Source organism: Candoia aspera, chromosome 6, assembly GCF_035149785.1.
Source record: "Candoia aspera isolate rCanAsp1 chromosome 6, rCanAsp1.hap2, whole genome shotgun sequence".
Classification (NCBI taxonomy): domain Eukaryota; kingdom Metazoa; phylum Chordata; class Lepidosauria; order Squamata; family Boidae; genus Candoia; species Candoia aspera.
In genome coordinates, this window is record NC_086158.1 from 45,595,859 (window position 1) to 45,620,538 (window position 24,680).

At 40.9% G+C, this 24,680-nt stretch overlaps 1 protein-coding gene across 3 annotated transcripts in view; it reads right to left on the reverse strand.

The window, feature by feature from the left end:
* Positions 1 to 12,227, reverse strand: part of ALDH18A1 (aldehyde dehydrogenase 18 family member A1) — a 33,323-nt gene extending 21,096 nt beyond the window's left edge. The window contains exon 1 of one of the 3 annotated variants that reach the window (XM_063306964.1): positions 12,209 to 12,227. The gene's annotated coding sequence lies outside the window, so the exon portion shown is untranslated. Of the gene's footprint in view, positions 1 to 1,162; positions 1,374 to 12,208 lie in introns of those variants that run through there. The other 2 variants (XM_063306965.1, XM_063306963.1) reach the window with 2 other exon arrangements.
* Positions 12,228 to 24,680: the final 12,453 nt, after the last annotated feature.

Consider the following 24,680-nt stretch of genomic DNA (forward strand, 5'->3'; position numbering starts at 1 on the left):
TATATCTCATTTGGGCTAAATGGATCTTTCCTTGTTGGCTAATGACAATGAGCTGTTCTTGTTCCTTTGGCCAATGGATGGGGCTAGACCAGGATTTCTCAACCAGGGTTCTATGGAACCCTAGGGTACCGCAAGATGTCACTAGAGGGTTCCCTTGGAGATCACAATTTATTTAAAGAAGTATTTCAAATTTGGGCAACTTCACAAGAAAGAGGTAAGTTTCATTTTTTATTTTTATTTTAAGAACATGGTTAATGCATATATGCAGGCCTACACATGAAAAAAAATATAGTAATTTCTTAACCTGTGACCTATATTTGAGCTTGAATGTGCAGGGGTTCCCCAAGGCCTGAAAAATATTTCAAGGTTTCCTCTAGGGTCAAAAAGTTGAGAAGGGCTGGGCTAGACTGTTTCTGCAGTTACATGTCATGAGGCATTTGGGGGTGGTGGGCATTTCTTCTACCAGGGAGAGGAGAAATCAGGGCCCCCAAAATGCTCCTTCTTCAGTAACCAGAAGGCCTCTTGCCCTCAGCATTATTAGCAAGTGGGATATGTGGCCTTTTGGGAACCAAAAATACCATGGCTACTGGCAGAAGCTGGAAGATGCTTCTGTTCACTTCTATGGCAACTTCCAATTGCTTCTACTTTATTTCTCTTCATATTCTCCCATTCAGCCAAAATTAAGTTACATTGGGGTTAGTTTACAATGGCTTATCACCCCATCACCCTGGAACGTTTTAAATTATCATTTAAATAAAGCCAAAATGATTAACTTTTTATGTTTCATAAATATAACAAGTGCTTCAGTTTTATGCTGTTGTAATACATTTCATGTCTTTAAAAATGTTAAATTCAGGGCTGATACGAAAATAACCACACATCACTATATAACTAGTTCTTTTTTCCTGAAAGGTATTTAAAATATGAACAAGCAAGATGGTCATAGCTGATTCAGCATCATTTTATCCAAATGTCTTAGATGAAAAACTGAAAATTCCTTGAGGCCAAGCATCACTCTATTATTAAGAGTAAGAAAGCAGCACATGAAACTTCAGCTTCCTTGCACTGGATTGCCAGAATTAATCCAACACAGGAACCCTGCAATGGATCCAATAATTACCTTTTTAACATATTGCTTCTAATATCTAGTGTTGTTACCTACTTTTTATGAAGAAAACCTGGAGAGGAGAGGGAGATTTCTACCAGAAGCAGCAGGAGAAACATCAAAAGGCATTTAATTCCTGAAATCCCAACAAAAGCAAATTACAATCCTTGACAGCCACTAATCTTGAAGCTGTTGCCAGGATGAGCCACATCAGCTCCAACAGGAAGACAGAGAGCTGCCAGCAGCGGATGCAACCGGACTCCCAACAGCTGAGGCATTACCTCCTCATACACTAGAGTGGCTGATGAAAAAGCTCCACGTTGCAGCACAAAATCCAAGTTAAAGATTGAAATGTCAACAAATGCTATAAGGCAGCAGGCGCCAGTGCAGACCAGATCTGTTCCCCACCACTCAGGCCCATCTCTCAGCCACTTACTAGAACTGTAGTCTCCTACAGACACTCCCTCCTCTCAATTCAATAGCTTCCCACTGCCCTCATTATTTATTTATTTATTCAATTTATCCCCACCCATCTCCTCCCATCGGAGGAACTCTGGGTGTCTTACAATAAAAGAGTCAATTAAAACAACAAGTATAAAATACAAATACAATATAGAAATATATAATTACTTTTAATAGATAAAAATAAAAATAAAAATAAGAATAAAATCCAAGTGGCAGGAGGGTCTAATACAGTTTATATATGGGAGGAGCACTCTAAGGTACCAGCCATCCCCATGTTGAACTACTCCCCACCCCGCCCCAAGCGAAGCAGCAGAGCCAGGTCTTCAGGTCCCTCCAGAAGGTCAGGAGCGATGGGGCTAACCTCACCTCCAGGGGCAGCATGTTCCACAGGAGCTACTGCTGAGAAGGCCCGCTTCCTGGACCCTGCCAAGGGAAATTCTCTTGCAGACAGGGTCCGCAACATGCCCTCTCTGCATGAACGGGTGGGACGAGCTGATGTAATAGGGATGAGACGGTCCCTCAGATATCCTGGTCCCATGCCATGTAGGGCTTTAAAGGTGATAACCAACACCTTGATTGGACCCGGAGGCAAACTGGTACCCAATGCAGCTCATGTAGCAGCGGTGTTACATGCACCCTTCTAGGGGCACCAAAAACAACCTGTGCAGCTGCATTCTGGACCAGCTGACGCTTCCAGATACTCTTCAAGGAAAGCCCCCTGTAGAGCATGTTGCAATTTCCTGGGGGTTTGTAAAGCTTGGAGGTTTTTGTGATCAGTCCAAACCTCAAAGGGATAACAAACACCCTCTAGCAAATGCCTCCAATGTGTGTGAGAGCAGTCTTTACAGCAAAGGCTTCTTTTTCCCAAATGGGCCAGTTGTGCTCAAGAGTCAGAAAAGTTGCGTGATAGGTACGCGCAGGGGCGAGGAAAACGTGTTTCATTTTTTTGAACCAAAACTGCCCCGATAGCTGAGTCAGAAGCATCTGCTTGCACGATAAAGGGGCGAGTTGGGTCTGGGTGAGCCAGAATGGGTTCTCTAGTAAAAAGAAGCTTTAAACGGTCAAAAGCGGTTTGACAGTCAGAAGTCCAGGCAAGTCTAGCCCCCGGGGTAGGTAACTTTCCAGATTTCCTGGATCACAAAAACCTCCACACTTTACAAACCCCCAGGAAATTGAATGGCAAACAAATTCGTTGGGCTCAATTTTTTAGCCGTTTTAATTTTACCCTAAATTTCCTTCCTGGCAAAAGGAATTTTCTTGCTGATGCACTTTCTTGCCTCCCACAATATCACACTGCCCAAACTCAAATTGTACACACAGTGTTCTCTCAGAAGCAGCTTGGAATGGCTTGCGTAACGCCGGGAAAGTGAAAGTGCAGGCTGACCTAAAAGAGGAACTGCTTCAGGCACTCCCTAAGGATCCCTGGCTACAATGTAACAAAGCCCAATTAACTGAAATTGACAACATCTGGTATTGTAAGGGCACGTGCCTGAGTCTCTTCGCCAGACAATTCTGCACCCTTTCCATGATATTAAATCTGCAGGTGATTTTGCCTTCACAAAAACTCTCCACTCGGTGAGGCACCAATTTTGGTGGCCCTCCCTTCGTGCTGATGTACAGTCCTACGTCACCTCATGCCACGTCTGTGCCCAGGCGAAGAGAAAGGAGGGGAAACCGCAATGACTTTTACAACCCATAGCCTCCCCCAAGGCTCCATGGAAAGAAATCGCCATTTCGCCAGTGGGAAAGCAAGACCCATATTCCCCCCTCCCTCTAGTTTTCAACAAGTCAGTTAGAGGCAAAGCAATCTGAGCAAATTGGGGGATAAAATTTCTATAGAAATTTGCAAAGCCTAGAAAACTTTGAAGTTGATGCCTGGTGCGAGGGGGTTCCCACCCCATGATGTCTTGTACTTTGGCAGGATCCATTTCGACACCCTTGGAAGAAATACGATAGCCCAAATAGCCAAGCTGGGACTTGTGGAACTCACATTTAGAGAGCTTGGCATACAGCTTAGCATCTCTTAGTTTGCGCAAGACTTTCTTGACAAGCTGAACGTGGTCTTTGAAGTTGTCAGAATAGATTAAAATGTCATCCAAGTAAACCAGGACCCCTTTGTACAAATGTTCATGGAGGACCTCATTGATGTATTGCATAAACACTCCAGGGGCCCCCGCTAACCCAAATGGGAGGACTTTGTATTGATAGGAACCCAGAGGGCAGTTAAATGCTGTTTTCCATTCATCCCCCTCCTGAATTCGAATTCTAAAGTAGGCTTCTCTGAGGTCAAGTTTGGTGAATACTTTTCCCTTTGATAGGTGTGATAGCATGTCTTCCATTAAGGGGAGAGGGTATTGTTTATTCAGATGGCATTTATTCCACGGTAATCCGTGCAGAGTCTCAGAGAGCCATCTTTTTTCACCTGGAAGAGTGCCAGGGCTACCAAAGGTGAATTGGCAGGCTCAATGAACCCCCTCTCTAAATTTTTGTCAATAAATTCCCTGAGAACCTGTTTCTCGGTTTCTGACATAGCATACATTTTTGGCTTAGGTAGTTTAGCCTTTGGGTCAATTTCAATGGCACAGTCAGTTTTTCTGTGAGGAGGCAATTGGCCACACTCCTTCTCATCGAACACATCAAGAAAGTCTGTATACTCAGGTGGAATGTCGGGCTGTGCCACAGGTTCTGCTGCAGGGGTGTGGTTGAGGAGGGTGCTGGCTACATTCCGCCTGGGTTGTGGTACAGTAAAGAGGTTGCCAACCCCATTTTTAAACAATAAAGCACCTGAGTCCCAGTCGATTTGTGGCTTTCTACTCTTTAGCCACGGGAGTCCCAGGATGATAGAATAGTTGGCAATAGGGGCTACAATAAATTGCAAGGTTTCTTTATGCCCCCCCAACCTCATGGCCAAAGTCTCAGTCCGGAATTCCACGGGACCCCCGTGGGCAACTGAACCGTCCATCTGGGTGAAAATAATTGGATTTTTAAGTCTTTTTGGTTTTAAGGCTCAGTGTGTCAATTAGGGCGGGGTGTATCAAGCATTTTGTGCACCCCAAGTCTAACATAGCTGTCAGATTGGCTTTGTGCCAGGTTCTTAAGTTTTTTAGTTCTACTTTCACCAGCAAGGTGGGGCAATCATCACTCACCAAAGGGTCTTCTTTGTCGTCTATCTCTGAAGTAGGCATGTTGTGCCCTGGAGTTTCCACCTGCTCGCAGGTGTGATTTAGAACAGGTGAAATTCGTTTCCCGCCGGCTCCAGTTCCTCCTGTTAGGAGTCTTCGCCGGAGTCAATCAGGGACTTCACTTCTGGATCCTTTCGGGCCAGCGCTGTTGCAGCGGCTGCCTTGTGTCTAGTCAGCAGGGTTTTAGCTGGTTTGGTTGCTCCTTTCGGTGAGTCTGACTCCCTGTGTGGACATTCTGCTGCTCTGTGGGTGTCCTTCCCGCATTTGAAACAGCTGCCTCTTTTCCCTGGCCGGTCTTTCTGGTCCTCCTTGTCACGGAAGAGTTTTTGCTGGGTGAAGGGAAATTGACCTGGGGCTATGGTATTTTTTCCCATCGTTTGCGCTCAGAGTTGCCGACGGAATTGGTATTGGGTATTCTTCACCTCTCCTGCTAGGCAGATCCATTCTTTCAAAGTGGGGGGATCTCTACGGCAGAGCGCCCATCTCAGGATTTCTGGCTGCAAGCCCCCTTTGAAGTAATCAATCTTAGTAGTTTCCGACCAGTACATAACTTTTCTGGCAAGAGCTTTGAACTCCATGGCATACTCCGCCACGGTCCTTCCCCCTTGCCTAAGTTGCTGGATACCTGTCTTCGCCCTCATCTTGTTGAGTGGGTCCTCGAACCGGTCTCTCAGTGCCCTCATGAAGTCATGCAAGCTATTCAGCTCCAAGGCCATGTTATCATGCAGTTGCACAAACCACTCCGTCGCAGATCCCTGGAGTATGGCACCTACCCAGCTCACTTTCTTGTTCTCAGTGGGAAAGCAAGACCCATATTCCTTCATATATATGGACACATTGGTCAAGAAGAACACCAACTATTGTGGGTTTTCATCGAACTTAATTTGTATGTCCTTTGGGGTCGCAGCCAGTGTCGCCCCACTGGGCAGAGCTCTCCCCCACTCGTGAGTCTGGCGATGCCACTCTGGATAGCTAAGCTGAGATTTCTGCCAAGGGGTGCGCCATGGTCTCCAGGGTTCTCGATACCTGCAACACCACTTCCATAGCAGACATCCTCACCTCCAGGCTCCACATTTCTTGCAGAGTTCCATTGGGGTCTGGTATGGTCCCATGCGACCTCAGACTCTGCACCCTTACTTGTGCCTCCATGGGTGGAGGGGCTCTTCCCTCTTCCTCTCTGGCACCGGGCTGGGAAGGACCCATCTGTGGTTCTTCTATGATAATGCTTGGTGTCTGAGGCTCTCTCACGAAATTGAGAGAACGGAGGGCACCTTCCAACTCCATAGTGTTGAGCCAGGGTTCCATCTTGCACTCACTGTCCCCGCTCCCCGAGCTCTCCTCCATCTCAACTTTTTCTTCTTCCACTTTGGCATACAGCACTGTCTTCTCTGATGACGGTAAAGGCGATGGCTGCTTAGCCCGGGATTTTCCGTGTTTAGGCATGGTTTGTCAACTCTCAGCTGATTACTTGCTCAGGAAGAATTTTTTCAGAAGATTGATTCACAGCTTAATGTCAGCACCTGATCATTCAAGCATTCACACAATCACAGTCAGGAGGCTGGGATTCCTTTAACTGTTTTAATGAAATGTAATGAACGGCAAGCTGCGAATAAAGAAGTTCCCGCTCAAACCTAACTTAAAAACTACATTCCCGTAGTTAGCCCCCTTTCCCATGAAACCATGTCACCCCCCTTCCCATCCAGATGGTATTCCTGGCATATCTCAACCCCATGTCCTTGATGTCCTCCATAGCCATAATAAACCACTTCACACTCCAACTTCACACCCCCTCCCATCTGGCAACACAGATTCCATTCCTTGGAGAAGGAAATGATGGTAGATGCTCCGATAAGGGTTTTTGTAAAACCTTTGATCGGGGGGATCTGACAATTTCATAGCTACAGAGCACACTTCTTGTTATGCTATAGATAAGAATGTTGTTGTACTTCCACAAAAATTGGATTTCTCTGAACATGGTGATACTTTTTATTTCTCAACATCCCTGTTTTTGCTCCATTTTCCTCAACACTAAACACAGCACTTAGTGCTGAGGAAAATGAAGCAAAACCAGGGATGCTGAGTTTGCTTTTAAGTGGAGTGATCCATTCAGGAGAAATGGCAGAATTCAGGTCACAAAACCTATGTAAAGAAATTCATAAGCTCTTTCTTTAACTGATCAATTTTCAAAGACTGTCGGGGTAAAAAGTGAAGAAAAAGATGTAAAAATGAGACTTAAATATTCTGGGCTGATAATTTCCTTTCCCTAGATAACTTTATAACCCAATAGTAGTCTTGCTCAGCTACCTTTTATTTACCAAAAGTAGAGTGTTGGTATAAAACCACTAACAACTAAAAGCATTTAAAAGATTGAATATTTGTTTAAAAAAATGTTGAGTCTTTACTGGCCATCTGTAATTTTTTCTGTCGCATGGTTTGGGAAATTTGCTTTAAAAAATATTGTATAGAGCATAACAAACTGATCTCAGGTGCAACAGTGCTGTGAAATAAACTGGAAACACAGGATCCTTGCACTTCCCATTCTTCAGCAACAATGTCATGTTGGAAATACAGCACCCAGATCTTTGCTAGTTAGAGACACCCAAGAGCTCCTCAGTATGGAGTTAATCGAGATTTTAGATTTTTAGATTTTAGTGAGGTATTGTGAAAAGCCAATTGCTGAAGGCAAGAGAAGAAATGAAAATAATTTCTCTACATCCTGTAACATAACAAAGACAAAAGAGGTCAAGATTGAAGGCCTAAGAAAGAACACCTACACCAGCATGTTCACAAAAGCATGTTCACAAAGGCAATGATACATGTACCCCATGAGCGTGAACATGGACATCTACACTTATCAGCAATATTATGACTATTACATTCTACTTCACAAACACTTTTTTACCTTTGTATTTTGTCGCAATTTGTAGTCAGACAATTTGGGACAGGATTTGGGGCTTTATGCTTTCTTACTGAGAACCAGTGTGCCTTATTTTAGTGCAAGGAGTTGTACTGTTCTAGGTAAAGGAAGAAAAGGAGGAAAAAGCACTATCTGTCCTAACAGCCAGGAACCACGCTGAGACAAGGAATAGCTCTCTAGTGTTTATTACTGCTACATTAGACAGAAAATCCTAACTGAAGATGCGTGGGAAAAACCCAGACAGATAAACCCCAAAAGTTAAGGCGGGTCTGATCTGTGTCTCTTTGAATGGCTGCTTAATTCCTCAGTACTATGCATGCGTTTTCCCCCCTGGATAGGGACTCCCTCCTGCTCACCATCAGTACTCATGACACTATCCTAGCTCTATAGAATTAAAGATGGTAACCAAGAATAAAACTGGGGAACAAAAGACGTTATCTTCCAACTGCATGTTGCTTTCTCAGGACACACATGCTGATGAATATATACAGAAGAAATTTCTCAGGTTCTATAGCTCTTTCACTGGTCAAAAGTATGGATAGTTATGCCCACAGCACTGGAAGCAATTTTGACAGAAGCCACAATGCACGACCTAAAAACATATAGTTTACCCTTCAGAGGGGCCAGGAAACTTGCTTCCACTCAGCACAGTCTTGCAGTATTCAATAATTTATTCAGAGCAGGACAATGGCTGCCTCCAAATGCAATAATAAACTTTGGCTCATCAGTACATGAATATAACTAGAATCTCCATGCTTCTTCTCTTTTGTAAGGATGAACTGGAAGCTTTGTTTCTAGTTTTGATCAACAGTAGTTAAACATTATAATCAAACACTGACAAATTGTGGTGTATGTAGTTGGCTTCGTTTGGTACCCAAAAAACATATTTATTTACGTATTTTTCAAATTTCTATTACCGCCCATCTCCCCCAAAAAGGGGGACTCGGAGTGGTTTACAGTAAAACGTGAAGGTTCAGCAACAATACTAAACTATGGTTAACTGAACTTGAAAGCAAAAGAATAAAAATTTCTCTTATTGCTATAAAGAATAAAATGACAATGTACAAGCCCCAAACTTACCTAGCTCATGCCCATAATAACCACCAACCATAATTTATATTTAAATTCACTCAAATTTATTAATTATAGTTCCTCTGCAACACTTAAATATTTACAGATACTATTACTACATAGTGTTCTGGCATGTGCATACAATTGTCCAATCTCAACATTACAATTATATTGCAGTTGTCTTCTGCTACCTTGTTTTATATGTCATCCAATGAAAGATAGATAGAAAAGGAAAACTGATGAACCTGTTTCCATTTCCCTCCTACCCCCCAAAATTTCAGTTCCCATCTTGTAGAATTCTAGTCCCCTACTGATACTACACCATCTTTAAAAATATACATCATTTTACTGGAAGACAGAGAGGAGGTCACAGTTTCTTTAATTAGAGCAAATAAATCATAAAAAGTAAAGCGCATAAGCTGATAGAGAATTATTTTAGATACAATTTATTTTTTAAAAAAATTTGCTCCACAATGCACTAATTATTTACCTTAAAATGTATTTTCAAGCTAAATTATATGAAAACCAAGTATGTGTACTCACCACTTTATAAATATAAGAGACAAAAATTAATCTGATATCAAAACAGGACTTACCTGTATGGCATTGGTTTATTTCTCTTTGGAAAAATTCTAGTGCAGGACTTAGCAAGCTATAACAAATCCAGCTTACCTGGTCTGGCAATCTGTGGTAGCCTGTGCCAAACATTTCACAGGAAAAATACTGCTGCCCCACACCCCACTAATTACATGTGGATCCAATCAAGTAGCATAAAGCAAGAGGAAAATTCCAGTTCAAGGGTAGGAATAAACAAGGGAAGCAAAATAAGATGTAATCGCTGTCATTTAAAAATTGGCTGCATTTAGAATAGGGTTCAGGAATGTGTAGCTGTCCAGATGTGACTAAACTACAGTACCAGAATTTCTCATCATTAGAACATGATCATCAGGGCTGCTGGGAGTAACAATCCAGCAACACTTGAAGATCCACAAATTTCCCACCTCTGGTAGAAGATGATGGAAAAGTGATTAGTTATTTTTCAAAAAATCTGTTACATGGCAGGAGTGCATACCTGCTTTATTCTCTCTGTTCAACATGTGCTCCTGACTCCAGTTGGTAAATCCCTCACTTTGGACCTCTCATCTGGCACTAAAACTGATGCATCTGATAAACTCTGGTCTAGTTCACAAAACTGTTATGGTACAGAGTCCCCCCCCCTTTTTTTTGTTGCTCTTTTTGAGGAAAATAGCAAATGTCCTGGATACACCCATAATTTATTTATAGGCAAATATATATATAGTCACATTCCTACAAAGCATGTACTTCTGTTTTAACATGCCCAAGACTGACTACAGAAATGCAGGAAATAATTTGAGATTTTATTTTTGTTGAAATGCCTACTTATATAAGCTTAAAACCAGTCTACACCTAATTATTTCAACACATGGTGATAAAGCCATAGGTTCTCTCCCTTGGCAACACTCCCTACCACACTTTTAGATAATTTAATTAATAAGATAAGCAAACTGACGTGACCAAAGCATATTTCCTTCTGGCTTCTTTATTTACAAAAATGTCTCTATTCCCTATGTAAACCCTATTGGCATTCTTAGAAAACAAACATGCCATATTTTGCTTGAAAGTATGCCAGGTACCTGGAAATAGGGCAAAGGTAAGCTGGGATCATGGATGGCAGGAAGCATTATGGAGATGTACAGGGGGAGGCAACAGTATCATGCTTGCATGGGAACCATTTGATAACAGGTATGCCTTCCATCACAATCTGTGAGAATGCCAACTATGTATTCTTAAACATTCAAACAGTCCTGATTCAAAAAGATTTCCTATTTTAATAGTGAATTATGGAAGCAAATTTTATAACCACACTGCTACAGAACAAGATGACAAATTGTCAATCTGCTCCCATTATGTAAGATCCCATACTTAAGTCATGTAATCTGAAAGTATGTATATATCTATTTTTCTCAAACAGCCAGGATATGAAACACACACATCCTTTTTTACCCCTTCCCTTTGTTAAATAGCAACCTCTGCCCCCATAATCCAAATGGCAACACAATAATATGAAAAAGACAAAAAACAAAAGGATTACAGAAAGAGATCTGTGTATGTAAGCTTTAGACAGAAGCTTTTTAGACAGGTCTCTAGTATTGTTATCTGCTGAATAGCAGTGAATGAACCATGCGTAATCTTAAAACCAATTCTGCTTAGAGAATGAAGTACAATATCTGTTTTGTTTAAAAAAATAAGAAAGCTGAACATGGTCAAGCAAACTCACAACTTGAGAGAGAGAAAATGGGAGGAGGGAGGGAGGGAGAAACTCCCCTTTTAATACTCCTCTGTTAAGTGGGAGCTCAGACTCATCCAAAGGTAGGATGCTTGTATAGCACCTGCTACCTCACCTATATTCACAACGGGGCATCAGCACAAACATGTCCCTTCATGACAACAGTTCAATAAATGTTTCCCATCTAGAATTAGACTTTGCTTTTTTTAATAGTACTTCTGAAATCTACCTCCTCACAAGGATCTTATCTCAAGTTCTGAAAGTCTAGCATAAGTTTTATCAAGCCAAACAGCCAATTAAGGTGAGATTGTGATGGGATACTACAGCCTTCTCATATGGAAAATACATTGTGCTTAACTTTTCTGTAAGATTAACATTGCTTTGGACAAACATTTTTTTGACATGAAATACTGCATGTCAAACGAACTGTTAAAAATATGAACTTTTATTCTACCATCACTCCATTATCCTACTACAAGGACAATGCACAAATCTCAAATCAACCTTCTCCATTCTGGAGTCCTAAAGATGCCCTGAATTTCTTCAACTCCTATAGTTAGCCTTGCTAATTATCCAATACATCCGAAGGGCATTAAACTGACAAAGACTGCACTAAAAACTTGGTGTAAAAAAATGATAGCAATAGTTACTAATACTTGTAAGAAATTATTCAAGCCCGTAAATGAATTCACTAGTAGTGCCTCCACTCTCTAAAAGACTACAGGGAGCTCTCTTTTATTGCATCCACAATCACTAACAAGGCTCGGTACTCAGTGCCCATAAACATGCAATTTAGAGGTGGGAAGAAGTACAGTAACCTGTAGTTATGTTGAGAGTAAATCTCCAAGAATTACCAGACAGCCGTCGGCCACAGCGGCTTGGCCTCAAGAGATACGGATGGCACCAGACTGGGAAAGGAAGCATTCAGAATCAAAAGAATGCGTCTTTCCCCTCGCTAGAAAGAGGCTACGTTGCCCCTCGCCCGGCTCCAGCGAAGGACGGAGCAACGCTCCACTCCAAAGCAGAGGCCGAGATCCCAGCCCCGCGGGTTGTCGGTGGAGCGGCAGCAGCCGAGCACCACCACCGCCCAGCGCAAGAACGGCGCGACCGAATCCCGACAGCCCCCGACCGAACTCAGCCCACTCTCCACCATCACTTACAAACGCCCGAAGCAACAGCCGAATCCAAGCGACGCGCTCACTCCAGCGAATTCGCCAGGCAGGTTGTCAGCGGAGAGACTTCCGGCCGATGGCCCGCCCCCTCAGGCCCCATCCTCTCCGCTGATTGCCTCGTGGCATCCCTTTTCCTTTTGCTCTCTTGCCGTGTTTTACCCTCTTCTTTCTGAATAACGTGATGCTTTCTTCTGTTTTCTCATCCTTTTGCCCACTCTAGTGACTCGTGAGATAAAGGCGAGATACATCTTTGTTGAATGATTCCATTGATTAATGGAAGGCCCCAAGTATTTGTTAATTTTCGTTGAAATAGCCGCTGTTGTATACGATTCTCATCTTGGGCATCCTCACAAGGGGTCGTTGAAGTGCACCAATTCTAGGACAAACCTAAGTAGGCTTCTTCCCATTTTTACAGACAGGAAAACGGGGAGAAAGAGAGAGTAAGGGACTTCCTTTGGCCGTTGGTCTGTCCATTCTGAATAAGGGCTGTCTACACAAAAGAGCAGCAACCTTGCTTTAGCCTACTTGACCAGAAACCAAAAATAATAAGAAATCTCCCAGGGCTCGTTTTAGCAGGCTGTAGGCCTGGCAGACTTGTGAGGAGAGTAGTTGATAATGTAATCACACTATTATTATTGTTATTATTATTATTAGCCTTAAATTATTCTACGCTAGTTTGGAGAATTGGAGCAGCCCAAGCATTCCTTTTATTTTTTAATATAATTTTACTGAAAGTTCCCCCATGCATTGGGCTAAGTTGGGGGTTGAGCTTCAAGGATATTTGGTCTGGTGTCCGGGGAAAGAGTACTTTTGTTTTTAACCATGTTTTTATGGATTGTTGTGAGCTGCCTAGAATCATCATATGAGATAGGTGGCTGTATAAGTCCTGTAAATCAGTCAGTCAGTATGTCAGTCAATAAGTATGTCAGTCAGCCAGTCAGTCAGTAAGACAGTAGGTCAGGAAGTCAATAAGGTCAGTCAGTCAGGAAGTCAATCAGTCAGTCCATCTGTAAGTCAGAAAGTAAGTAAGTCAGGAAGTCACTCAGTAAATAAGTCAGTAAGTAACTAAGTCAGTCAGTCAATGAGTCAGTCAGTCAATAGGTCACTAAGGAGGTCAGTCAATAAGTCAGTCAATAAGTCAAAAAGCCAATAAGTAACTCAGAAAGTAAGTATGTTGGTAAATATGTCAGTCAGTAAGACAGTAGGTCAGTAAGGAAGTCAGTCAGGAAGTCAGTATGGAGGTCAGTAAGTAAGTCAGTAACGCAGTAAGTAACTCAGTCAATCAGTCAGTAAGTCAGTCAGTAATTCAGTAAGTAAGTACATAAGTCAGTCAGTAATTCAGTCACTCAGTAAGTCAGTAATTCAGTCAGTAAGACAGTACGTCAGTCAAGAAGTCAGCCAGTGAGGAAGTCAAAGTGAGTCACTCTGTAAGTCAGTCAATCAGTCAGGAAGTCAAGCCAGTAAGTCAGTCGGTAAGTCAGTAAGAAAGTAAGTCAGTAAGTCATTAATTCAGTCAGTAAGGCAGTAAGGCAGTCAGTCAGTAAGTCAATAAGTAAGTCAATCAGTGAGTAAGTCAGTCAGTAAGTTAGTAATTCACTCAGTCAATAAGACAGTAAGTAACTCAGTAAGTCAGTCAGTCAATGAGTCAGTCAGTAAGTCAGTAAATAAGTCAGTCAGTCAGTAAGACAGTAGGTCAGTCAGTAAGTCAGTCAGGAAGCAGGTGAATCACTCTGTAAGTCAGTCAATCAGTCAGTCAGGAAGTCAATAAGCCAGTAAGTCAGTTGGTAAGTCAGTCAGTGAGGCAGTAAGTCAGTCAGTGAGGCAGTAAGTCAGTAAGTCAGTCAATAAGTGAGTACAGTTAGTAAGTCAGTAATTCACTCAGTAAGTCAGTACGTCAGTGAGTCAGTAAGGCAATAAGTCAATATCAGTAAGTAACTCAATCAATAGGTCGGTCAGTCAATGAGTCACTCAGTAAGTCAGTAAATAAGTCGGTAAGTAAGTAAGTCAGACATCAGTCAGTAAGTCAGTCACTCAGTAAGTCAGTAATTCAGTCAATAAGACAGTAGGTCAATCAAACCTTTATTGGCATTATAAAAGCAATAAAATACAAAAGGCATTAATATATCATGAGAGTAACAAAGAAAGAGCCATATTCATTGAAAAATTTGGTTACATTTCCTTTTAAGTACTTCCTCTAGGAATATGGCAATAATTCGGGTGGTTTCAGATACAGCATAACTCAGTAGGTGTTGGCAAGATGATACAGTATCTACAACATTTAACAGGTATTTACTCTGTAAAGGTTTTAAGAGTAATTCATGCCAAAGAGACACAAATAAGTGGCAGTCAAAAATGATGTGATGAATTGTATCCAGACTGCCACAGAGACAGAGCCTCTCGTGGATGGGAATGCGTTTGTACCTTCTGAAGAGTACCCCGGAAGGGAACGCATTTACTTTGGCCAGAAAGAAGGCCCTACGCTGAGATGGTACCACAAGATCATGTAAATAATGTGCCATCTTGCCAGATGGTTTTCTATATCAAGTGTAGCAGGCAAACAGATACGAGGTTGAGCTGGTCTGAGTTTATGATATTCTAAGTCCAAAAATCACTGTTTAATAATACTAAATACATAGGTTTCGTCCGAGAGATATAAATCCTCAATTGCAATCCCGATTTGCCTGAGCTTGGACATAATACATCGAGTCCAAAGCGAAGTATAGTTATCTTTTTAAAGATATCATATCTTTATGGAGATATAGCTGCTCTTCGAGGAGCAGCTCTAAATAAAATTCTAAGCCAATATTTGTTATTATCCAAGCTTTAGTTTCAATTAAGCTTTGACCAGTTTCTAAGTAAATTATGGGATAAGAGACGCAATTAGGAGCCCCTAAAAGCTGCCTCAAAAAGGATGCCTGAATACCCTCTAGGTAAAGGTAAAGGTTTCTCTTGACATTAAGTCCAGTCGTGTCCAACTCTAGGGGGCGGTGCTCATCTCCGTTTCAAAGCCGAAGAGCCGGCGTTTGTCCGTAGACACTTCCGTGGTCATGTGGCCGGCATGACTAAATGGAATGCCATTGCCTGACCGCCAAAGCGGTACCTATTAATCTATTCACATTGGCATGTTTTCGAACTGCTAGGTTGGCAGGAGGAATACCCTCTACTTTAAAGACTCTTAGCCAAATAGGAATACCATATAGTATTTGAGAGAGAGATTTGGCTTTAAAAATTCTAATCGCTGCAGATGCAAATTGGTTACCTCTTGTAAAATAACATTGTTTAATCTGGGCAGCTGAACAATTGGCCACATGAATTATCTTATTACGATGAGTTACCCAAGAAAGATTGTAACTAAATGTAATGCCAAGATATTTAAAAGTTTTAACTTGTTCAATTTCTGTACTACCTATGAACCATCTCAACAAACGCCATCTTTTGGCAAATATTATTACCTTTGATTTAGAGAAATTAATGGTGAGGGAGTTACGATGACAATAATTATAAATGCCTCCAGGTATCTTTGTAAGCCCACTCTTGAACAAGAAAGAACTGTAGTATTGTCGGCATAAAGTAACAGTGGGGCGGGAAGACCACCAAGACTGTGGAGTGGGGGTGAACATTGACTGAGCTAAGGGAGTGAGCCAAATCATTCAGGAAGAGATTGAAAAGGTGAGGCGCAAGAACACAGCCCTGCTTAACCCCTTTCTGAGTGGGTATTCTCTCTGTTAGATGACCCTTGATCAAATATTTAACTTGACAAGAGGTATCCATATGAAGTTTCTTTAATAGAAACAACAACCTCGGGTCGATTCCTTGGTTCTTCAGTTTGGTCCATAGTACATCCCTCGGAATTAAATCAAATGCACTTTTGAGATCTATAAATGCTACAAAGAGCTTTTTCCTTCCCAAATTCAGGTATTTTTCTATTAGGAAATTCAATGTAAGGCAATGATCAATCGCAGAATTTCCTTTACAGAAGCCTATCTGTTCGGGACCAATTACGTCATTTGTATACATCCAATCTAGTAGACGGCATTCAAGATGTTTAGCATAAAGCTTGCCCAAGATAGATAAGAGCCTGATCAGACGAAAATTACTGGGCTGATCAAACCCTCCTTTCTTGTAAATTGGGATTATTGTTGAGTTGAGCCAAGTATTTGGCATTTTACCATAGTGATCAATAAACATGAATAAAGAAGCCAATGGTCGGGCCCACCAATTAACATGTTTTTTAAATAGTTCGGCTGGAAAACCATCCGGACCAGGGGATTTCCCCATTTTTAAATCGACAATTAATTCGGTAATTTCATCTGTACTCACAGGAGGCCACCATGGTAGTTCTAAGAAAATTGAGTCATTATCCTCATTATAGGAGGCTACAGGGGCATCATACATTATTGAAAAATGTGCAACCCATTGCTGAGGTGTATTAACAGGAGCGGCAAAGGAAGGATTATCAATAGCGTTGCTCAAAGTAAGTTTCCAAAAAGGGTTGCTGTCTTTAAATTTTATAGCCCTATACAATTGGTCCCATTTACCCTGAAAGAATAATTTCTTTTTCCTGGTTATAAGATCTTGAAAGCTTTTCTTGTGTTTTAAAAATTCATTATATTTACTAGAGTCCCTGAATTGACATAGTTCTTTAAACTTACATCTCAATTTCTTTTTTCTGCTATGACATTCCTGATCAAACCAAGTGGTAGATTTTGAGGCAGCTACCTCTACAGGTTTAGTTTTTAAATTACATTTACTAATTAATTGAGAGTAGATAGAGAGAGCTTCTTCAACCGAAGTTGAGTTAGTTAAATCCAATCGCAATCTGGTCATTGATTCAGATCCAAATAAAGTATTAAAATTCTTTTCTGAAGATGCACACCATCTAATTCTTTTAAGAATATTACCTGAATCATGGCTGTCATAAAGCGGTATACGATCAGGGTTTGATAAGTGACATTTTAAAACTATAACCAAAGGTAGATGGTCACTTTCAGTACGAGTTTCAATAGTAAAATAGGAAATGTCTAACAGCAGGCTATACAAGCAAAGAATATAATCTATTACACTTTAACAGAGCTAAAAGTGCACCCCTTTGAATCAGGAAAATGACTTAAACCATTTAGAATTATCATATTATACATGATTCAAAGACCTAGCATCTTCCTCCCTGCGGTATTAAAAACTGCATCACTAAATGAATGGGGTAAGCAGAGAATCAGCAGTAAAATCTCTTCATTATCAAAGCCTAACTTTGAAAACCAATCATGAGTACTGTTTCCAATTCTAGCATTAAAATCACCAGCCATAAGAAGCTGATCTGCAGGAAACGTTTTAGTTAAAAATGAAATGTAGTTAAAAAGCTTATCCCAATTGGTGATATAGTCACCACCTTCTGCAGAGTGGGGTAAGTAGACATTAATGATCATAAAATTTATTGAAGTTAATTCCAGCCTAAGTACTTGGGCTACTGGGGGACAAGAGTCTAATGATAGAATCTGTACATCAAGGTTAGGTAAAGGTAAAGGTTTCTCTTGACGTTAAGTCCAGTCGTGTTCAACTCTAGGGGGCAGTGCTCATCTCTATTTCAAAGCCAAAGAGCCAGTGTTTGTCCGTAGACACTTCCGTGGTCATGTGGCCGGCATGACTAAATGGAACGCCATTACCTGACCACCAAAGCGGTGCCTATTAATCTACTCACGTGTGCATGTTTTCGAACTGCTTGGTTGGCAGGACCTGGGACTAGCAACGGGAGCTCACCCTGTCACACGGATTTGAACTGCCGACCTTCCGATCAGCAAGCTCAGCAGCTCAGCGGTTTAACCCGCAGCGCCACAGCGTTAGCATTCACTAAAATTGCCAAACCAGCCCTATGACGGACCTTACTAAAAAGTTTGTAGGCTGGAAGGAAAAAGTATCTAAAACCATTTAAATTAAAAGGATTCGCTGACCAAGTTTCCTGTAATAAAACACAATCAAAGGAAGTTAAGAAACTAATAAAATCTGAATCATACATTTTGTTTCTCCACCCCGCTATATTCCAGGAGACCAAACTCAAGAAACTGGAGAGGGTATGTATTCTTAGTCAGTCCAACTGAGTTAGCTGATTCAGGGAATTGGAAGGATCGTCAACTATACAGCCATTTTGAGAGATGGACTTGGGAGCAGAATGTGCGGCTTCCATACTTACAAAATTCAAATCAATCAATAGATCCTGGGCGTTAGGGATGGCCTGACAGGACTCTGAGCCTTTAGGAGTCGTTAAAATAGACTTTGCATGAAGCCTCAATGGGGAGAGGATCATGGTCTCTTCATTATTCATTGAGGAGCAGGAAGCCTCATCATCTCTTATACTTTGAAGTCTATTTTTTATAAATTTTAATCTTTCTAAAATCATTTGTTGGTTCAAGGTAGGTAAAGTTATGAAAGAGTAAAGAAGATCCTCTTCGAGTGAGTTCTCTAAAAGGTTATAGAGTATACAGTTCTGAACTTGAGTCTGCTGTTCACCAGTCAGTAAGAGTGTCAGTCAGTCAGTCTGTTAGAAAGTCAGTCGGTAAGTTAGTCAGTAAGTCAGTCAGTAACTCAGCAAGTAGTATGTCTGTCAGTAGGTCAGTGAGTCAGTTAGTAAGCCAGTCAGTCAGTAAGTCAGTCATTAAGTAGTAAGTCTGACAGTAAGTCAGTAAGAGAGTAGGTCAGTAAGTCAATCAGTCAGTAAGAGTATAAGTCAATGAGTTGGTCTCAGTCAGTAAATCAGTCACTCAGTCAGTAAGTCAATAAGTAGTCAGTGAGTCAGTAACTAAGTCAGTAAATCAGTCAGTAAGTAATAAGTCAGTAAGTTAGTAAGTCAGTCATTTAGTAGATCAGTAAGTCAGTAAGTCAGTCAGTAAGGTGGTAAGTCAGTCAGGAAGTCAGTCAGGAAGCAAGTAACTAAGTCAGTCAGGAAGTCAGGAAGTCAGTCAGTAAAAGTGTAAGTCAGTAAGTCAGTGTCAGTCATTAACTCAGTCAGTAAGATAGTAAGTCAGTAAATAAGTCAGTAAGTCAGTACGTCAGTCATTAAGTAGTAAGTCTGTCAGTAAATCAGTCAGTCAGTAAGTTAGTAAGCCAGTCAGTCAGTCAGTCAGTCATTAAGTTAGTAAGCCAGTCTATCAGTAAGACAGTAGGTCAGCCAGTCAGTAAGAGTGTAAGTCAGTCAGTGTCAGTCAGTCAGTCAGTATGTCAGTAAATCAGTCAGTAAATCAGTAAGTCAGTCAATCACTAAGTAATGAGTCAGCCAGTCAATAACAATAGGCAACCATTACAGTCAGTCAGTAAGACATTATGTCAATAAGATATTAGGTCAGTAAGATAGTAGGTCAGTAAGTCAGTCAGTAAGAGTGTAAGTAGGTCAGTATGTAAATCAGTAATTCCGTTAAGTCAGTCAGTCAGTAAATGAGTGAGTTAGTAAGTCAGTTACTAAGTTAAGTCATTCAGTAAGTCAGTCAAGAAGCCCGCCAAGAAGTCAGTAAGCCTGTCCTAACAGCCAGGAAACACGCTGAGACAAGGAACTGGTCTCTAATGTTTATTGCTAGTACTTAACAGGAATCCTAACAAACTGAAGAAGTGTGGGAAAACCCAGACATATAAACCCCAAAGTTTAAGGCGGTCCCGATCTGTGTCTCTTTGAATGGCTGACCAATTCCTCAGTGCTACGCATGCGCTTGACAGTCTGGATGGGAGCCCCCTGCTCGCCATCCTTACTCATGACAAAGTCAGTCAGTAACTAAGTAAGTCAATCAGTAAGGAAGTCAGTCAATAAGTCAATCAGTCAGAGTGTAAGTCAGTATGTAAGTCAGTCAGTGAGTAAGTCAGTGTCAGTCATTAAGTCAGTAAGTGAGTCAGTTGGTGTGTCAGTCTGTCAGTAAGTCAGTCAGTAAGTAAATCAGTAAGTAAGTTAGTAAGTCAGTCAGTAAATAAGTCAATAAGTAAATCAGTCAGTTAATAAGTCAGTAACTAAGTAAGTCAGTCAGTAAATCAGTAAGTCAGTCAGTAAGACAGTAGGTCAGTCAGTCAGTCAGTCAGTCAGAGTGTAAGTAATTCAGTATGGAAGTCAGTAAGCCAGTGTAAATCATTAAGTCAGTAAGTCAGTATGCAGCTCAGTAAGTCAGTCAGTACCTCACTAAGTCAGTAGTCAGTAAGTTAGTCAGTCAGTAAGTCAGTAAATAAATCAGTAAGTCAGTAAGTCAGTCATTCAGTAAATCAGTAAGTCAGCCAGACAGTCAGTAAGTCAGCCAGCCAGCCAGTCAGTCAGTCAGTCAGTAAGTTAGCTGGTAACTAAGTCAGTAACTAAGTAAGTCAGGAAGGAAGAAAGTCAGTAAGTCAGTCAGGAAGAGTGTAAGTAAGTCATTATATGAGTAAGTCAGGAGGTCAGTGCCGGTCATTAAGCCAGTCAGTCAGTCAGTCAGTAAGTTAGTCAGTCAGTAAGTCAATACGTCAGTCATTAAGTAGTAAGTCTGTCAGTAAATCAGTCAGTAAGTTAGTCAGTCAGTCAGTCACTCAGTCAGTAAGTCAGTCGTTAAGTAGTATGTATCAGTAAGTCAGTAAGACAGTAGGTCAGTCAGTCAGTCAGTCAGAGTATAAGTCAGTGTCAGTCAGTAAGTCGGTCAGTAAATCAGTCAATCAGTACCTAAGTCAGTAAATCAGTCAGTCAGTCACTAAGTAATGAATCAGTCAGTACGTTAGTAAGTCAGTAAGACAGTAGGTCAGTAAGATACTAGGTCAGTGAGTCAGTCACTAAGTGTAAGTCAGTCAGTCAGTAAGCCAATATGTAAGTCAGTAAGTTAGTCAGTAAGTCCGTAAGTAATTCAGTCAGTAAGTCCGTAAGTAACTAAGTCAGTCAGTAAATGTCAGTAAGTCAGTCAGTCAGTAAGTCAGTCAGTAAGTCAGTCAGTAAGTAAATCAGTAAGTAAATCAGTAAGTCAGTGAGTCAGTGAGTCAGTCGGTAAATAAGTCAATAAGTAAATCAGTCAGTAATAAGTCAGTAACTAAGTAAGTCAGTCAGTAAATCAGTAAGTCAGTCAGTAAGACAGTAGATCAGTCAGTCAGTCAGTCAGTCAGAGTATAAGTAAGTCAGTATGGAAGTCAGTAAGCCAGTGTAAATCATTAAGTCAGTAAGTCAGTATGCAGCTCAGTAAGTCAGTCCGTACCTCACTAAGTCAGTAAGTCAGTCAGTAAGTCAGTCAGTCAGTAAGTCAGTAAATAAATCAGTAAGTCAGTAAGTCAGTCATTCAGTAAATCAGTAAGTCAGCCAGACAGTCAGTAAGTCAGCCAGCAAGCCAGTTAGTCAGTCAGTCAGTAAGTTAGCTGGTAACTAAGTCAGTAACTAAGTAAGTCAGGAAGGAAGAAAGTCAGTAAGTCAGTCAGGAAGAGTGTAAGTAAGTCATTATATGAGTAAGTCAGGAGGTAAGTGCCGGTCATTAAGCCAGTCAGTCAGTCAGTCAGTAAGTTAGTCAGTCAGTAAGTCAATACGTCAGTCATTAAGTAGTAAGTCTGTCAGTAAATCAGTCAGTAAGTTAGTCAGTCAGTCAGTCAGTCACTCAGTCAGTAAGTCAGTCATTAAGTAGTAAGTATCAGTAAGTCAGTAAGACAGTAGGTCAGTCAGTCAGTCAGTCAGAGTATAAGTCAGTGTCAGTCAGTAGGTCGGTCAGTAAATCAGTCAATCAGTAACTAAGTCAGTAAATCAGTCAGTCAGTCACTAAGTAATGAATCAGTCAGTACGTTAGTAAGTCAGTAAGACAGTAGGTCAGTAAGATACTAGGTCAGTGAGTCAGTCACTAAGTGTAAGTCAGTCAGTCAGTAAGCCAATATGTAAGTCAGTAAGTTAGTCAGTAAGTCCGTAAGTAATTCAGTCAGTAAGTCCGTAAGTAACTAAGTCAGTCAGTAAATGTCAGTAAGTCAGTAAGTTAGTCAGTCAGTCAGTAAGTCAGTCAGTAAGTCAGTCAGTAAGGAAATCAGTAAGTCAGTAAGTCAGTGAGTCAGTCGGTAAATAAGTCAATAAGTAAATCAGTCAGTAATAAGTCAGTAACTAAGTAAGTCAGTCAGTAAATCAGTAAGTCAGTCAGTAAGACAGTAGATCAGTCAGTCAGTCAGTCAGTCAGAGTATAAGTAAGTCAGTATGGAAGTCAGTAAGCCAGTGTAAATCATTAAGTCAGTAAGTCAGTATGCAGCTCAGTAAGTCAGTCCGTACCTCACTAAGTCAGTAAGTCAGTCAGTAAGTCAGTCAGTCAGTAAGTCAGTAAATAAATCAGTAAGTCAGTAAGTCAGTCATTCAGTAAATCAGTAAGTCAGCCAGACAGTCAGTAAGTCAGCCAGCAAGCCAGTCAGTCAGTCAGTCAGTAAGTTAGCTGGTAACTAAGTCAGTAACTAAGTAAGTCAGGAAGGAAGAAAGTCAGTAAGTCAGTCAGGAAGAGTGTAAGTAAGTCATTATATGAGTAAGTCAGGAGGTAAGTGCCGGTCATTAAGCCAGTCAGTCAGTCAGTCAGTAAGTTAGTCAGTCAGTAAGTCAATACGTCAGTCATTAAGTAGTAAGTCTGTCAGTAAATCAGTCAGTAAGTTAGTCAGTCAGTCAGTCAGTCACTCAGTCAGTAAGTCAGTCATTAAGTAGTAAGTATCAGTAAGTCAGTAAGACAGTAGGTCAGTCAGTCAGTCAGTCAGAGTATAAGTCAGTGTCAGTCAGTAAGTCGGTCAGTAAATCAGTCAATCAGTAACTAAGTCAGTAAATCAGTCAGTCAGTCACTAAGTAATGAATCAGTCAGTAAGTTAGTAAGTCAGTAAGACAGTAGGTCAGTAAGATACTAGGTCAGTGAGTCAGTCACTAAGTGTAAGTCAGTCAGTCAGTAAGCCAATATGTAAGTCAGTAAGTTAGTCAGTAAGTCCGTAAGTAATTCAGTCAGTAAGTCCGTAAGTAACTAAGTCAGTCAGTAAATGTCAGTAAGTCAGTAAGTTAGTCAGTCAGTCAGTAAGTCAGTCAGTAAGTCAGTCAGTAAGGAAATCAGTAAGTCAGTAAGTCAGTGAGTCAGTCGGTAAATAAGTCAATAAGTAAATCAGTCAGTAATAAGTCAGTAACTAAGTAAGTCAGTCAGTAAATCAGTAAGTCAGTCAGTAAGACAGTAGATCAGTCAGTCAGTCAGTCAGAGTATAAGTAAGTCAGTATGGAAGTCAGTAAGCCAGTGTAAATCATTAAGTCAGTAAGTCAGTATGCAGCTCAGTAAGTCAGTCCGTACCTCACTAAGTCAGTAAGTCAGTCAGTAAGTCAGTCAGTCAGTAAGTCAGTAAATAAATCAGTAAGTCAGTAAGTCAGTCATTCAGTAAATCAGTAAGTCAGCCAGACAGTCAGTCAGTCAGTCAGTCAGTAAGTTAGCTGGTAACTAAGTCAGTAACTAAGTAAGTCAGGAAGGAAGAAAGTCAGTAAGTCAGTCAGGAAGAGTGTAAGTAAGTCATTATATGAGTAAGTCAGGAGGTAAGTGCCGGTCATTAAGCCAGTCAGTCAGTCAGTCAGTAAGTTAGTCAGTCAGTAAGTCAATACGTCAGTCATTAAGTAGTAAGTCTGTCAGTAAATCAGTCAGTAAGTTAGTCAGTCAGTCACTCAGTCAGTCACTCAGTCAGTAAGTCAGTCGTTAAGTAGTAAGTATCAGTAAGTCAGTAAGACAGTAGGTCAGTCAGTCAGTCAGTCAGAGTATAAGTCAGTGTCAGTCAGTAAGTCAGTCAGTAAATCAGTCAATCAGTAACTAAGTCAGTAAATCAGTCAGTCAGTCACTAAGTAATGAATCAGTCAGTAAGTTAGTAAGTCAGTAAGACAGTAGGTCAGTAAGATACTAGGTCAGTGAGTCAGTCACTAAGTGTAAGTCAGTCAGTCAGTAAGCCAATATGTAAGTCAGTAAGTTAGTCAGTAAGTCCGTAAGTAATTCAGTCAGTAAGTCCGTAAGTAACTAAGTCAGTCAGTAAATGTCAGTAAGTCAGTAAGTTAGTCAGTCAGTCAGTAAGACAGTCAGTAAGTCAGTCAGTAAGGAAATCAGTAAGTCAGTAAGTTAGTGAGTCAGTCAGTAAATAAGTCAATAAGTAAATCAGTCAGTAATAAGTCAGTAACTAAGTAAGTCAGTCAGTAAATCAGTAAGTCAGTCAGTAAGACAGTAGATCAGTCAGTCAGTCAGTCAGTCAGTCAGAGTATAAGTAAGTCAGTATGGAAGTCAGTAAGCCAGTGTAAATCATTAAGTCAGTAAGTCAGTATGCAGCTCAGTAAGTCAGTCCGTACCTCACTAAGTCAGTAAGTCAGTCAGTAAGTCAGTCAGTCAGTAAGTCAGTAAATAAATCAGTAAGTCAGTAAGTCAGTCATTCAGTAAATCAGTAAGTCAGCCAGACAGTCAGTAAGTCAGCCAGCCAGCCAGTCAGTCAGTCAGTCAGTCAGTAAGTTAGCTGGTAACTAAGTCAGTAA